This window comes from Theropithecus gelada, chromosome 1 (genome assembly GCF_003255815.1).
Source record: "Theropithecus gelada isolate Dixy chromosome 1, Tgel_1.0, whole genome shotgun sequence".
Lineage (NCBI taxonomy): Eukaryota > Metazoa > Chordata > Mammalia > Primates > Cercopithecidae > Theropithecus > Theropithecus gelada.
In genome coordinates this window covers 111,950,393-111,961,045 of record NC_037668.1, presented here as the reverse complement: position 1 = coordinate 111,961,045, position 10,653 = coordinate 111,950,393, and positions in this window count along the sequence as shown.

Here is a 10,653-nt window from a genome sequence, read left to right as displayed (position 1 = left end):
CTTTGAGGGGATTTAGAGTATCTTTTCTTACAACCTTGGGGCAAAGTGCTCCAGTGAGTGATGCCAGAATGCAAACACATAAAGAAAGTATTGCCTGTATGTCCTGTTACCATAAAAAAAAAAACAAAAAAAACCCCACTTATTAGCTGGCTGTGGTGGTTCACACCTATAATTCCAGCACTTTCAGAGACTGAGGCAGGTGGATTACCTGAGGTCGGGAGTTCAAGACCAGCCTCACCAACATGGAGAAACTGCGTCTCTATTAAAAATACAAAATTAGCTGAGTGTGGTGGTGCATGCCTGTAATCCTAGCTAATCGGGAGACTGAGGCAGGAGAATCACTTGAACCCAGGAGGTGGAGGTTGCGGTGAGCCTGGATTGCACCATTGCACTCCAGCCTGGGCAACAAGAGCGAAACTCCATCTCAAAAATAAAACAAACAAACAAAACAACAACAACAAAAAACCATTTATAAAACCCAAAAATTTAAGCTGCCTATAATCTCATCTCACAAGAGATGAGCTAAGGGTAAAAGCTCTCTCTACTCCTTTCCCTGAAGGAAAATATCATTAATCTCCCCATTAATGACTTCAGTAAAATGATGATAGAGGAGCAATTCAATAATGTCTCAACTTGCATTAATCTGAGAGATATATATAGGAGGGGTAAAAATAAAATGGCTTCTTAGAATTGTCAGAAAAGAAATACTAGAAAATACGGTAGAACTGGAGCAAGATCTGTATCATCTCCAAGATGAATTAAAAAATTGTTCAGAGGCCGGGTGTGGTGGCTCACGCCTGTAATCCCAGTACTTTGGGAGACTGAGGCGGGTGGATCACGAGGTCAGGAGATCAAAACCATCGTGGCCAACGCAGTGAAACCCCGTCTCTACTGAAAATACGAAAATAAGCCGGGTGTGGTGGCCGGTGCCTGTAGTCCCAGCTACTCGGGAGGCTGAGGCAGGAGAATCGCTTGAATCTGGGAGGCCGAGGCTTCAGTGAGCCGAGATCTACCCCTGCACTCCAGCCTGGGCAACAGAGCAAGACTCTGTCTAAAAAAAAGTTGTTCAGAGAAAAAGGGAAAAACATCTGTGTTCTTAAACCTTATATCTTTAGGCCTTCCGTTATGGTACATGGTGAAAATGGAAGGCTTTATTCTCCTAATTAGTGCTCCCTGCAGCAAACCAAAGACGACTGTATCATTTGTTCATTAAAGTAAGAAGCCAGACAGACAGTAAGAAAAACTTGACTTGGGGGATTTTTGCCTTTTCTGAGCTGGACATTTAAAAAATTTGGTATTGTTCTAGTAAAACCTCCTACTGTGAGGTGACATCCACAGTATTTTAATCAGGTACCCAGGATTTACTTTAATCAGTTATGGTAAGACACATAGACACAGAAATCAGGTAGCCAGGATTTACTTTAATCAGGTATTGTAAGACACAAAGACACAGAAATGATGGTCATGAAGGAAGAATTTACACTCACAGGTCCCTAGACATAGGAGGAACAGCTGTCTTACCACACAGGGCTATATGGGGAAGTACCATGGTTGGTGAGTAAGTTTAGGATTGGCTAGTTTAAATTATTTCCACAGTCTCCGGGGCATAGCATTGTCCTTAGTTGTCTGGTACTTGACTCTGGGTTGACTAGGGTAGGTGAATAGTGGTACTGGGTGTAAGATGCTGTTAAAGGAGGTAGGTGAGGATTGTTTGGTTCCTACATGAGAGATGTGCAGGCAGGTGAGCTGCATGCCATCTAAGAACTAGCTATCCCTGGGAGGGGCTGCCCTTCTAGGGTCAGCAAGTCCCCATGTCAAAACATCAAATACAAAACTAGAAAACATGATTATTACATGAAAGCATGTCATACTTCATAAATTACTCTATGAAAAGATGCAGTCATAATTTGTATTGAAAATATACAAAACTTTGAAAAACATTAAAGTCCTCATCAGTATGCAGAATTTATAGTTTCATTATAACTGCAAATTTATTTTCTTTAACACCATTTGGCAGTAGTTCCTATACAAGTGTAAATACTACAAAACTTGTTATTTATACTCTTTTTATCTCACTTGTTACATTCAAAAGTTTGTATAATGGTATGTTTGGCTCAATGCAAATTATTTAAAAAACTAACCACTATATACATTTAAAAATACTCTATTAACAGAAAATGACATAATTCTCATATTAAATTTTCAGTTTGGCAAAAAAATATTAGCTCAAAAACCTGGTACAGTAAAACAATATTATGATTGCTCATTATTTTTAAAAGTCTATATTTCCAGGTTTTTAAGATGACCAGTCAAATAAGACTCATTGACAGCTGCCAGTCTGTCAGGACTATACGACCACTCTACAATCAGGTGTGTCTAGTCTAGGGATAGCAGATGGGTCTCCTTTAATTCATCTTGGAGATGATTCAGATCTTGCTCCAATTCTACTGTATTTTCTAGTATTCATTTTCTGACAATCCTAAGAAGCCAATTTATTTTTACCCCTCCTATATATATATATATATATCTCCAATTAATGCAAGTTGAGATATTATTGAATTGCTCCTCTGACATCATTTTGCTGAAGTCATTAATGGGGAGATTAATGATTTTTTTTTTCAGGTAAAGGAATAGAGAGAGCTTTTGCCCTTAGCTCATCTCTTGTGAGATGAGATTACAGGCAGCTTAAATTTTTGGGTTTTATAAATGGTTTGTTGTTATTGTTGTTGTTTTGTTTGTTTGTTTTATTTTTGAGATGGAGTTTCGCTCTTGTTGCCCAGGCTGGGGTGCAATGGTGCGATCCCGGCTCACCGCGACCTCCGCCTCCCGGGTTCAAGCGATTCTCCTGCCTCAGTCTCCTGAGTAGCTGGGATTACAGGCATGCGCCACCGCACCCGACTAATTTTGTATTTTTAGTAGAGACGCAGTTTCTCCATGTTGGTGAGGCTGGTCTTGAACTCCCGACCTTACTGAGGAAGGTAAACAGTATTAACTTCTGGATATGTTCATGCCTCTTCTCCTGTCAGGCCATTAGTGTGGAGTTGGGTCAATCTAGTTAGGTGTTGAGTTGGATTTGGGTATTGTCTTTCATTTGTTGCTTTCAGTGCACCACAGTCTTCAAATTCCTTAAGTAGTTGGGCTACTACTACCTTGTACTCCTTGGGATAGAAAACAGGGTTTTCTTTCATTGTTTTTGCTCCTCCCTCAGCTTTCAGTCATTTTTGCACACCTGCGCTGCAGAGAGAATTACTCCCTACACTCTTGCTTCCCCTTCTTCAATGGCATAATGCTGTTTCAGGGAGGAGCTCCCTGTTGTCCTGTTCCAGCTTCATTCTTAGTCAGGCCTTGTGCAGCTGGCCTTCAGGGTGGCACTTTCTCACTATTCTTGCACGGCCTCGAAGTGGCAGTGAAACTGTCTTGTTCTGGGATTGGTTTTGTGCGGGAGTATCCTGTCTCTCCCCCACTGCCAGTAGACTTCTGATTAGTAGGGGTACAAGACACAGGGTCTAAGATGGTTTCTTGCCTCTCCCCAAGAGGAAGATGCATTTTGCTTCTACTCTTTCCCTGTGAAATGGGCCTTTGGTTGCAGGAAAGAAGGTTTGCTGCTCCTTTCCCAGTTATTTAAGGTGTTTGCTTCGTAGAAGAAAAGGAACCAAAAGCAAGTCAGGTCTTGTGCCCATCCCCTAACAGTCACCAATCACTTCCTTCACACCTGAGCCAGTGAGCTGAGCCTTTCAGACCTCAGTCTTTTTGTGAGCGCCCTGCGGTGGGCTGTGAAAAAAAGTCCAAATGCGAATGAAGTCTCCCTTTGTTTCTGAGATGCTCAGTTATCCCAAACTCATATGCTGTCCTATATATGGCTTAATTTTATTTTATATTTATTTTAGATCATTTTTGATTACCCACTTATATGATGACCACCAGTTTTTCCCATACTTTGCCAGAGGTCTAAAGGTTCATGTGCTCTGTCTCTTTTTGAAGGAATCTGTCTTGCTTTGGAATTCAGGTTACTCAATTCAGTTGCCTAGTGATTGCAGTTTTCTGAAGTGCTTGGGGCAGGTTATGCTTTTATAGATTAATCAGCTTTTTCCTTGTTTTTAGACTTAGTGTGATAATCCTTACCACACTAACTTTGTATCAAATATCTTAAAAGGAAACTGAAATTTTTCATTTTTCAGTTTTAAGTAATAGAAATCAGTTCTGGATAACTTAAGCTAAAAAGACCCTTATATTGATATTGGAGCACTAACCAAACCCACAGGTAAGTGAAAGAAAGAGGTTCAGGCCAGCGGCTGCGGCTCACACTTTTAATCTCTGCATTATAAGAGGCTGAGATGGGAGGATTCCTTGAGACCAGAAGTTTGAGAACAGCCTGGTCAACATAGCAAGATCCGATCTCTGTGAAAACATTAAAAAACAATTAGCTGGATGTGGTGGCATGTGCCTATAGTCTTAGCTACTTGGGAAGCTGAGGTGGGAGGATCACTTGAACCTAGGGGTTTGAGGTTATAGTGAACTGTGATTGTGCCACTGCACTCCAGTCTGGGCAATACAGTGAGACCCTGTCTCTTAAAAGAAACAAACGACCGGGTGCGGTGGCTCATGCCTGTAATCCCAGCCCTATGGGAGGCTGAGGCGGGCGGATCACGAAGTCAGGAGATTGAGACCATCCTGGCTAACACGGTGAAACCCCGTCTCTACCAAAAATACAAAAAATTAGCTGCGTGTAGTGGCGGGCGCCTGTACTCCCAGCTACTCAGGAGGCTGAGGCAGGAAAATGGCGTGAACCCGGGAGGCGGAGTTTGCAGTGAGCCGAGATCGCGCCACTGCACTCCAGCCTGGGCGACAGAGCGAGACTCCGTCTCAAAAAAAAAAAAAGGAAACAAACAATCAACAGAAAAAGGTTAAAAATTACACAAGAACCAGGATACTTTCAAGGGCCTAGTCAACAAGGATTACTCAACTATCTTGTTAGGGTACCTCGACTAAAAGGAATGAACTCCAGCTCTCCCAGGTACTCCAGATTTAAAGTCTTGGGAGTATTTCTGATAACCAGTTTAGTCCTCATGCTTATCCGTTGGTTTCAGGAAGACACAATGGAGAATAGGTAACATACCAAGATAGTTGTTATATCACTGTAGTAATGTGAATGGATTCTGGGTAGGTCAGACAAAATAATTTTGCAGTAGGCCTACAGATTTCAATTAGTTGTAATCCAGATTTCATTCATTCATTCATTCATTCACTCAACAAATATTTACTTGGTATTTGTTATATGAAAGGCAATGTTATTTTTGGAATTACAGACAAACACACACCAAATAAAGAACATATATTAATTAAATTACTAATTTTTGTGCTTTCTTTCTTGGTTTTATTCTTGAATATTTAGGTAATAATGAATGTGTAAAATGCTTATCTTTTGTTTTGGCAGTGAGTAATAAGGGAAGGTAGCAAATAATACTAGGGTAACTATTTCACACACTGAAAATGCAAAATCATCATGTGGATTATTATATAATACTTTAAGGAAAAGAGATAGCTTAGATTTTGGAAAACAAATGCTCTGTATATTGTAAAATTACTTCTTTTTCTTTTTGTAATTAGATGAATTTCAATGATTGTTTTCTATGCCTGAGAATATTATGAGATCTATATTAGTCTTGGCAGTGACTTATGGCAAAAGAGCAAGGTCAAAGGTAGTAGAGAACTACATTTGATGGGATTATTTATTGTGAGTCAGGATTTCATTCCTTGTGCTTCTAATAAAATTATCTTGGAATCTGAGAGTGAACCAAAATGCTAGCAAGTTTAATGTTGTATTATTCTCTTGGCAAATGGAATGATTTTCCTAAGGAATTGGCCTGAGGATGAAATATTGTATGTCTGGGATACTTGAGTCCCCAGATGTGATGAATTATACTGGTTTCTCTTCCTTAATGAGGAAGATAAGCCAGAAATCAGAAAGAAATGGATTTAGACAAATTGAGTTTTGAATCTCACTTTGCTTTGTAACCTGAGGAAGTTGTTTGATAAATTGAAAATTTCACTTTCCTTATCTATAAGTTGGATGTAACATGACCTTCTAATGAGAATTAAATGAAGTATTTTGTACAGAGTATTGTGCTTACTGAAAGCTCAGTAAAAAATAACTATCATTGTTAGCTATTTTACTATAATAATCTACCAAGCCTGTAGCTTCTGTGGGTGATTTAGGTTTAATTGCTTACATTTTTTTTATGAAGATAAATTTGATGCACTGAGTCCTGTTATTAACACACATTGACTTACTATAATTATCAACCAGAAATTTTAGTCTCACTCTTAAAATAATCAGACTTGCAAATTACAGTTATAAAAAGATGGTATCCATTGCTGGGAGCAACAAACAGAAAGCCTTAAGCCACATCCCTGAAAGACTGAAGAAGTGAAGATTGCAGTGGACAAGAAGAGCCATGTTCCTTCTTCAGATCATATCAGCTGAGTATGGGAGCCATGCAGAAGATCAGAGATCACTCTTTGCCTGAGGGACTAACAAGTGTGTAGTCCTCACAATGTACCATAAAAATCATAAAGCCATAATCAGTAGAACAAATATTTAAGGGTTTGCCTTTTTCACGTGCTTTGTTTGTAATTTGAGTCTTTCCTTCCATAAATCACATTATGGGTTATGAGCTAGATGAATTAGTTTAATCCTTGGTCCAATTATTGATTTCTTATGGGACCAAGTTTCCTTCATGGTTGGATTTTGATTATAAAATTATGTTTCCTCAAACTTCAGCTGTTGGGGGTAAATGGAGACACAGTAACTACCAGTTGTTAACCTTGGTTCTTTCTGTATCTTCTGAGATATCTTAAGTTCCACTTAGCATGTTCTCTAGTTATTTCAGGGAGAGGAATGGGGCAGATGGGGAGTTGCTCAACTCAGGATGCTCGTTCACCATGGAGGATCATGAGTCTCCCTTCTGCTTGAGATTCCAGGAAATCAGAGTCTGCTGCTGCCTCCTGTGCCACTTCTCCCCTAGTTTGCCGGTACTCCTAATGTCAATGATAAGTTACTGCTCACAGAAATGGGAACAACTGAAATTAGAACAAATAAACAGCAACAACCCAAAAATGAAACAAAAAGACTCACCCATCTTTGTCATGGAGTTCCCAGGTGTTTTGTGCTTTCCGTGTCTTACTGAGTTTCCAATAAAACGGGCTCTTTAGTGTTGCTGGACTAACATCTTCCAAGGACTTAAACCTGGGAGCTGGGATGGAGGACATTGTGAGCAATAGATATCCAACTCTATTCAAATCATCCCTTCCTTCTGGCACAAAGTCATGGTTATTGAAACAAATTTGTGTGCCTGCCCTTTTATCCCTTAGAATGAGTTCTTTTTTTTTTTTTAACCAGGAAACTCCTCAGACCCTTATTCAGATATATTCTTGGCAGACATTAGTCTTCCAGACAAGCCCTAACTTATCTTCAAAGCATGGACTACCCAGAGCTCTGTAAATGCTAGCTTCATTGTTCTTTATGTATCTTTTTTTATAAGATGAAAATAGGTGTTAGAACATGCAACATGCAATAATAACTAATACAGACAGCCTGGCTCTATGTAGGTAGTAAAATAGATCATGCAGATTAGATGTTTACTTCTGCCTCTACATCTCAGCATCCATCATGTAAGAACCACAGAACCACCATTCTGGGTAAATATGGGAAGGTTTTGAATTGACTGGGACTAAATCTTCATGGCCTGGTGGAGGGGAGATTCAAACAAAAGTTAATTTGAGTTATAGAAAAACACAGTTAGGCCTAAGGAAGATTGGGTCATATGTTGACACAAACGCAGCTCCCTTCATCCTCAGCTCTAAGGTGTCTGTCTCTCAGAAGTCTAGTGGCAGCTGGCTTCCATGTGCAACTGGGTAGAAGTGAGGTCTCAGGATCTGTTGGGATTCTAGCAGATGGAACCTGGTCCAATGCTTTGTCTCCCAAAGGATCGGCAAAGAGCAATATCAGGGACTTAGTGAGGACAAAGAGCACTGGAGCCTAGGGAATGCTGGGTGGTTAGAGATCTGTAGATCTTTGGATAGAAGACAATGTTGGCTCAGATCTCCATACCTTCTTCACAAGGCCAAGAAAGAACTGTGCGGGAAGACTAGATCTTCCTGTTTCTCAGGCTCCGAAAGTATCAGGAGACTTGAGAGTAGGAAAGTTTCCTTCAAGACCTGGAGCAGGGTCTGGTGGCTTCTCTGCTTTCAACTGTAGGTGGAGAGGGCTTTATCTTTCACTGTCTGTGAGATTCCTGTCATTAAGCATCTGAGCTCCAATGAACTGATATAGAAAAATAACCTATCCAATGGCTCAGAGAAGAGCAGTAATCAGAGCAAACAAAGAACTGTTAGAGTTAAAGGGGGTAGTGACAACTTGAATTACTGTTAAAGAGTAGCATAAATAATTCTTTCTGAAACTGAAAACATGGCTTCCCAAATAAAAAATTCACAGAAAGAACTAAGGACAGGATAGTCTCTATAGAAATCTCAACTAAAGGTCTGAAAGATCAAGGTCTGATAAATACTTCAAAGCATAAGGCAAAAGAGCATGAACCTCAAAAAGAAATGAGAGCATGTTTTAAATTTCAAAAGGCAATAATTTAAAATAACCAGAAGAAAATTTCCTAGTTTAAGACCTAAGTGTGGTGAAATTCTTCTCTCTGTCTCTCTCTCTCCTTAGAGATAGGGTCTCACTATGTTGCCCAGGCTGGTCTTGAACTCCTGGCCTCAAATGATCCTCCCACCTAGGCGTCCCAAAGTGTTGGTGTACAGGTGTTAGCTACCACACCTGGCCCTTGTGGTAGAATTCTTGAATGTTAATGATATAGGGAAAAACTCACAAGTTTCAAGCAATAAGAACAAATTATCTACAATGAAAAAGTATTAGACTTGCATCAGATTTCACATTTGTAATAATAGAAGCTAGAAACAAAAATTAACTAGTATCCATAGTTTAAGAATTGGACCCTAACCAAAGGATTCAGTACCTGGACAGGATATCATTCACCTCTCAACATAAAATAAAACTATTCATAGATACACAAGAAACAACTTGTTACTTAGTATCTCATCACAGCAAAATCCATTAAAAAAGGCCTAAACTAACAGTAAATAGACCAGAATAGAAATCTTTAGAGATGGACCATGATGAAGAGAGAAGTAGAGCTGAAGGATAGGAGAGAAAGAATGTTGAAAAAGGAAGAAAGTGAAAATATTCTACAAGACTTGTCTTTTCAAATGGAGGAAAGAGGGGAAATATAGAACCCGTGATATGGTTTGGCTTTGTGTCCCCACCCAAATCTCATCTTGTAGTTCCCATAATCCCCATGAGTCATTGGGAGGGAACTGGTGGGAGGTAAGTGAATCATCAGGGCGGTTACCTCCCTGCTGTTCTCATAATAGGGGTTGAGTTCTCACGAGATCTGACGGTTTTATTAGGGGCTTTCCTCCGACCTTCCCTTGGCACTTTTCCTTGCTGCTGCCACGCAAAGAAGGACGTTTTGACATCCCCCCCTGCAATGATTGTAAGTTTCCTGAGGCCTCCCCAGCCATGCTGAACTGTGCATTAGTTAAAACTCTTTTCTTTATAAATTACCCAGTCTTAGGCAGTTCTCTATAGCAGTATGAAAACTGCATAGCAGTATTAAAACGGACTAATACAACTATTAGGAAAATAATATATTTCTTTCATATGATGGTCTGGTAATACTATCTTACTATAAGAGCAAGGGAAGGGAAGATAACAATTTATGAAACAAAAAAATCCTAGCAAGCTTGCAGATAAATGAGTAGAAAGGGGAATTAATGAAACTTGATCAGACTGGCAACCATAAAAAATGTAAAAGGAAAAACAAGATAAGTACAAAGTAAGATGGGAAGAATAAAGTTACACATATCAGGCATTTCACAAAATGTGATACTCTCTTATTAAAAAAAGGCTTTTAAAAAAGGCTTTTATTTAAAAAAGTAGATTCATGTTTTTTGAAAAATGCATACCTAAAATACAGTAATAAAAGAGGCTGAAGATAAAAGAAGAACCAAACCAAACAATGGAAAAGCACAGAAAAATATGAACAGAGGCAATTTTAATAGCAAACAATGCAGAATAGAAGGTTAAAGCTCTAAGTAATATAAGGAAAGATATTATCAAATGGATTATATGTTCTGTTTTTAGCAAACAAAATTAAAAAACTAAATAAGCCAAACTTTTAGGACGGCAAGGGGACATTTTATTTAAATTTAAAAAAGGAAATTAAAGAGCATGATAAAAATAATTGTTCTGGATTTTTCAGGGTGTCTCTCCCAGGAATGAAATAATTTTGACAAAAAAAGAAAAGCTGGCCGGGCGCGGTGGCTCAAGCCTGTAATCCCAGCACTTTGGGAGGCCGAGACGGGTGGATCACAAGGTCAGCAGATCGAGACCATCCTGGCTAACACGATGAAACCCCGTCTCTCCTAAAAAATACAAAAAAAAACTAGCCGGGCCTGGTAGCGGGCGCCTGTAGTCCCAGCTACTTGGGAGGCTGAGGCAGGAGAATGGCGTAGACCCGAGAGGCGGAGCTTGCGGTGAGCTGAGATCCGGCCACTGCACTCCAGCCTGGGCGACAGAGC